The sequence below is a fragment of the Cebus imitator genome, unplaced genomic scaffold, assembly GCF_001604975.1.
Source record: "Cebus imitator isolate Cc_AM_T3 unplaced genomic scaffold, Cebus_imitator-1.0 Scaffold108, whole genome shotgun sequence".
NCBI lineage: Eukaryota > Metazoa > Chordata > Mammalia > Primates > Cebidae > Cebus > Cebus imitator.
The window spans coordinates 795,325-802,034 of record NW_016107423.1 but is presented as its reverse complement, the minus strand read 5'-3'; the positions used below and the strand labels follow the sequence as shown (position 1 = coordinate 802,034).

Sequence of the window (6,710 nt, the reverse complement as noted above, 5' to 3'; positions counted from 1 at the left end):
TCACCATGTTGACCAGGATGGTCTCGATCTCTTGACCTCGTGATCCACCCGCCTCGGCCTCCCACAGTGCTGGGATTACAGGCTTGAGCCACCGCGCCCGGCCGAATACACTATTTTTTATAGCTTTTTTTTTTTCTCCTCAAACTAGGATCCAGTCAATGTTCACACCTTTTGTTTAGCTGCTTGTTATCTTTGGTTGCTTTTAAAAATAAATTTGACAATGTATTTGATTTAACCTAATATATCAAAATGTCATTTCAACCTATAATAAATATTTAATTTTTTTTTTTTTTTTGAGACTTAGCCTCCTGTTTCTCAGGCTGGAGTGCAGTGGTGCGATCTCAGCTCACAGCAACCTCCGACTCCAGGGTTCAGGCGATTCTCTTGCCTCAGCCTTCTGAGTAGCTGGGAGTCCAGGTGCCCACTACCTTGCCTGGTTAATTTTTTATGTTTTTAGTAGAGATGGGGTTTCACCATTTTGGCCAGCCTGGTCTCAAACTTCTGACCTCAGCCTCCCAAAGTGCTGGGATTACAGGTGTGAGCCACTGTGCTTGGGCAATCTTTAAAAAATTTTAATAAGGTATTTTACTTTTAAAAATCATACTCACTCTTTGAAATCTAGTTTAGATTTATGGCATATCCCAATTGAGACTAGCCATATTTCAAGTGCTTAGTAGCTACATATTAATTAATGAGTATTGTATTGGATAGTGCAGCTGTACACATTGGGGAATTACTTTACTCTGAAAGGCAGCTCTAGCAGAGAGGGATGTCTGCCAGTCTATTTTCACTTTCATTGAAAGTGCTGGGGTAAGAGTGGCAGCCTAGGAGTCAGGAGATGGGCTCCTCGCCTAGGCTTAGCCAGCCTCATTTCACAGGTGTGACCTTTCTAGCTCTTGATTTATTCATCTTCAGAATAAAAAACTTTGGAATAGGCTATATTTGAGGCAGAGCTGTTGGCCAGGTGGCATATCTGTTACTCTAGGGAGAAGCTGTTCAGGTGTTTTGGGTACCTTTGCTTTGGCAAGTGCCAGTAGGTGATGAATGTACCTCCTTTGGTCAGCTGTTTAGACTTCCCATGAGTGTGAGGGGAAAAAAATAACTGAAACTGTTCTTCATGCTTACCACTGGCAGTATATATGAAGAAAAATAACCAGCACAGCAGAAAGGAAGTGTTGCACTTTCAACCTCTGATTGTGCAGTACCAAATGAGTAAGAACCAGAAAACGGAATCTTAGTATTGACGTTTCTCTCTCTGAGTGACTGATTCAGCATTTCTCTGTATTTTTTTAGACTGTATTTTGAGGACAGTTTTAGGTTTGTAAAAAACTTGAGCAAAGTACAGAGAGTTCCCATATGACCTCCTCTTGGTCACTTGTAACGTGAACAGTCCTCCACCTTTTCTTATTAATCCACCCATTCCAATATTGTCTTTGTTAAGAGTTCAGGCCAGTTGTCTTATAGACCATCCTATTTTCTGGATTTATCTGATCGTTTTCCTCATGGTGTCATTTAACATTTTCTAGCCTTTGCATTTCTTGTAAAGTGGAAGTTAGGCCTAGAGAGAGGCTTGATTAAATTCAGGTTAAATATTTTGGGCAAGAATTGTTCATAGGTGATGTATTTTTATGCTTCTTAAGTATCCTTTTGTGAGGGTGTGCTGTCACACCCAGTGGCAGTTTCCAGCCCATGCTGAGGTCTGAAGGGAGTGGGTGGATGGGTAACGAGTAGCTGAAAGAACACTTGGGGGACCGTAGGCAGGTGAATATGGTTTTATTCAGCAGCTTTTTCATCAGCAGCTCACTCACACTAGCTCGCACATCAGCAGCTCTCTCACACTGTTTGCTTTTATCTTGGCTGTTTGCTCCGGCTCTGTAGCTCCTGCTGCTCCCACACACTGCTGCATTCCTTCGCCTACAAGGCAGGCTATCCCTTACAGGGTTAGTAGTTTAACTCTTTCTCTGGGCACAAGCTGAGCTGAGCCCTGGCTCCCCCTTGTTTGCCTACAAGATGGACAACTCGGGCTCTCTCTCTGTCTTTCTCGGGGTGCGCCTGTACAAGTCCTATGCATGGCATCAGCAGGGCAGTTATACCTTTCTCAAACAATAGTGGCTTCAAGCCCAGTATGAGCTTATACAAACAGGTTATGTAACAAGTGGAATATGTGCCTGTGCCCTAAAGTGGCTGAGTCTCTCTGGCCCGGATGTCCACCTTGGCCTGCCTTGACCGAAGCACATCCATGTACCTTACATTTCACCCCCCAGGCCAAGAGAGATAGGTTTTGGGCATGCAGGCCTGATAAACACACATAGGCTTTATACATGAGCCTAACATATATGCTTTTGGCATGCATGCTTGATACACAGGTTTGGCATATAGATGCCATAGACCTGTTTGACACACAGGTCCATCCAACACATACATAAGCTTCTGGATACACAGGCATGTTACATTCAGAAACTTTGATAAACTGCCTAGCTGTTTGTGCAGATTACCGTAGGCATCATCACCTTGGTGATCATCGTTCACATTGCCCTGAGTTTAGCTCATTGGCTACTTTGCCTGCACCTGGTTTCAAACCGTATGGTGTCAGTACTAGGCTAGACTGTGACAGCAATCCAGGCAGCAGGAGCACCCCAGCTAGACCTATCTGTGTACCATGCCATATTAGGAATGGTAGGATGTTCTTCCTAATGGTGAAGGCTCAGGGTTAGGGGTGCCTCAGTCCCTATGGCCTTATCTTGCATTAGTACTACAGGTCCTAAGGCCTGTATTGTATTGTAACACTGCTGCTAAGGGACTTGTACTCAGCATACTCCACTGTTCTAAGTAGGTGCTGCACTTTGCTAAAATGGCTATCTGCGCCATCCCAGTCTGTGGGGGTTGTTACCCTGCACCTGTCCCAACTATCGGGCAAGTTGTCCCCGCAAGGACTGCAGCCCATGCTGCCATGCTCTCATGAGCCTGAAGGGCAGCATGTATAGCTGCTAACTGCTTCCCTATCAATGAATATTGGAGCTCAGCTCCCTTCCATAGCTGGGACTAAAAGCCCACTGTCATTCCCAAGGGCCTCATGCATTGCTATAGGGCCTAGCCAAAGCTATCTGTGGTCACATGTACATCTAGCTTAAATGGGCACCCCTGGTCAACTACACATAGAGCTATGTCTGCTGAATAGCCTGCTTGGTTATTGGAAAAAGCTGCCTCATATCCCAATCTCGGGTTAGAGGGGCACAGCTGCTTTTAAACCTGTGAAAGAATCAGAGGTTAGCATAACATTGTTAATAAGACTATGACACCACTGCAACACTGTGAAAGTGTATTGTTGCCCTCCCATGAAGGCAAACTGTCCCTGGTTCTCTGAAAAAGAAGTCCCAGTTCCATTGTCAAGTGGGCCATCAAGTCCATGACAGATGGGACAGTTGCCAAGCTATGCAAAACATCCACCCCCCCGAATGCATTCAGGCATGGAAAAGACGTACACAGTGCATAAGCGGAGAGCCAAGTGGCTGATGCCAAGGTGCAAAGATACAGGTTTCACTTGCACTGACTGGCTTTCACAGCCATTAATAAATGCAGAATGAAGTGAAGATGCACTCACCTCCTTCTGCCGAGGACTACATCAAATGTCAGGTGAGAGTCAGGTTCCAGCCCATGCCAAGGTCCAAAGGGAATGAGTGGGTGGGTGACAGCTGAAAGAACACTTGGGGGACCGTAGGCAGTTGAATATGGTTTTATGTAGCAGCTCTTTCTGAAACTTCCCTCCGTTCAGGGACCAGTGGATTGCCAAGTCCACATGTGACTGTGGTGGTCCAACTTCCCTCCAATCAGGGCACCTAAGCCAGTTCCCTCATAAAAGAGAAGAGGCTTTTCCATCTGACTGCAGCAGGTACTCCCTGAACTGGAATGCTCAGGCAGGACCAGGCCGCTTAGCAACGTCCTTCTCCCAAATGACTTCCATCCGCTGACTGTCTCTAGTATTTCTCTATACTAGCATCAGTCCACACTTAAAGAAGCTAGCCTCTCCATCTTGGAGATGGAGCAGGAAATGTGTTAGCTCCTTCATCCCAGAGGTGGAGCATTGAGGCAGGGAGAGGCTCCCTCAGACGTTGCTGACGTTACTTACCTAATTCTCACAACTCAGTGGGGATGAGGGTCCCTAGGCCCACCCTTGGGGCCCAACAGCTGCTTATGCTCTATTTTCTGGCGGACCATTGGGCAAGCCTGCTACAGAGGCTCTTCCTCTTCCCTGCACTGCACCCCACAGGGACTGGGCATGCATGTCCCACAGCATAGTCATAAACACCCATCTGACTCTGCTGGCAAAGGCACGTACCTTCCAGGTGCTTCAGCACCATTTCCACACTTGCGGGGGACCTGTTCACTGCCGCCCATGTTTCCACCGAAGTCCATCCTCACAGCATTGCTGCCACCAGGTACCACAGCTCATGCTGCAGCCACATTGCTGAGGAGCAATGTGGGCTGAAGACCCACTCACCTGATTCTGCCAAGGACTACATGAAATGTCAGGTGAGGGTCAGGTTCCAGCCCATGCTGAGGTCCAAAGGGAGTGAGTGGATGGGTGACAAATAGCTGAAAGAACACTTGGGGGACCACAGGCAGTTGAATATGGTTTTATTCAGCAGCTCTTTCATCAGCAGCTCACTCACACTAGCTCGCTCATCAGCAGCTCTCTTACACTCTCTGCCTTTATCTCAGCTATCTGCTCTGGCTTTGCAGCTCCTGCCACTGCCACACACAGCTGCATTCCCTGGCCTACAAGGCTGGCTCTCCCTTACAGGGTTAGCAGCTTAACTTTTTCTCTCTCTGGATGCAAGCTGAGCCAAGCTCTGGCTCTGCCCTGACCACCTACAAGAGCGACAACTCTGACTCTCTTTTCTGGGTGTGCCTGCACAATCGTTGTGCATGGCGTCAGCAGAGCGATTATACCTTTCTCAAACAATAGTGGCTTTGAACCCAGTATGAGCTTACACAAACAGGTTATATAGCAAGCAGAGTATGTACCTGCACTCTATACTCGCCAAGTCACTCTGGCCCAGATGTCCACCTTGGCCTATTCCTTGACCAAAGCACATCCATGTACCTTACATGTGCCCATCACTTCCAGTATATTGGAATGCATTTGGATCCTGACTCTGTCATGTCAGCTACTACTCCTTTCTCTCATTTGAAAATATGATGAAGTGCATCTTTACTTTTCTTCAGTTTACCAATGAGAATATCGACAGAGAACAAAGGAAAGAGAGTGTCAATACTTTGGCTACCTTATCTGACAACGTGTGGGACACAGTTGCACTCAGTCATGGTTACATTTTCACTGCTTCTTTTTTCTTGAAATTACCTCTTCCTTCAACTTATAAAATATTCTTCTTTTCGTATTCTCTCCTTATTTTAGTTTTTTGCTTTTGTTTCTTTTTGCACTAATGACCTCTTCAGTATTGTTTCCAGTGCTCTCATCTTTCTTCCTTAACCCTGAGGCCATCGCAAATGTGACTTCAATCTCACTTCTTTGTTGTCTCCTGTAAGTTTTTCTTTAGCTCCTACTTCCTACCTGGGATATGAATGCATATCTCTCACTGCCTGTTTGACATTTCTACTTGTGAGTTTCAGGGCCTCCCGAAACTCAGCATGTCTAAAAGCAAATGCATTGTTTTCCTTTTTTATTTTGTTTATTTATTTATTTAGAGACTGAGTTTCTCTCTTGTTGCCCAGGCTGGAGTACAAGGTGCAATCTTGGCTTACTGCAACCTCCATCTCCCCGGTTCAAGCAATTCTCCTGTCTCAGTCTCCTGAGTAGCTGGGATTACAGGTACCCGCCACTATGCCCAGCTAATTTTTGGTATTTTTAGTAGAGATGGGGTTTCACCATGTTGACCAGATTGGTCTCAAACTCCTGACCTCAGGTTATCCACTCGCCTCAGCCTCCCAAAGTGCTGGGATTACAGGTGTGAACCACTGTGTCCAGCCTCCTTTTTTAAATTTTTTTGAGACAGAGTCTCGCTCTGTTGCCCACACTGCAGTGCAGTGGTGCAATCTCAGCTCACTGCAACCTCTGCCTCTTGGGTTCAAGAAATTCTTCTACCTCAGCCTCCTGAATAGCTGGTAAAACAGGCCCCTGCCACCATACCCAGATAGTTTTTGTATTTTTATTAGAAATGGGATTTCACCATGTTGGTCAGACTGGTCTCAAACTCCTGACCTCAGGTGATCTACCTGCCTTGCCCTCCCAAAGTGCTGGGATTACAAGTGTGAGCCACCACACCTGGGCTGCGTTATTTGTCAGTTTACTACCTGTATCCCTCAAACAATTTTTTTCCCTGTGTTACCTATGTTGATGTTATAACTAACCTAGTGGTTGTCTGAATCTTGATTCTTTTGTCTCTAGAATAATGCCCTCTCACAGCCAAGTGGGGTAACTCATGCCTGTAATCCCAACACTCTGGGAGGCTGAGGCAGGTGGATCACCTGAGTTCAGGAGTTCAAGACTGGCCTGGCCAACATAGTGAAACCCCGTCTCTACTAAAAATACAAAAACTAGCTGGGCATGGTGGCTCGTGCCTGTAGTCCCAGCTACTTGGGAAGCTGAGGCAGGAGAATCGATTGAACCCAGGAGACGGAGGTTGTGGTGAGCTGAGATCATGCAACTGCACTTCAGCCTGGGTAACAGAGTGAGACTCCATCTCAAAAAA

The 6,710-nt window shown here is 46.3% G+C and overlaps 1 protein-coding gene across 1 annotated transcript in view; it reads left to right on the top strand.

Moving 5' to 3' along the window:
• N4BP2L2 (NEDD4 binding protein 2 like 2) overlaps positions 1–6,710 on the top strand; it is a 100,038-nt gene that overhangs the window by 62,928 nt on the left and 30,400 nt on the right. The gene's annotated exons all lie outside the window — the stretch shown is intronic.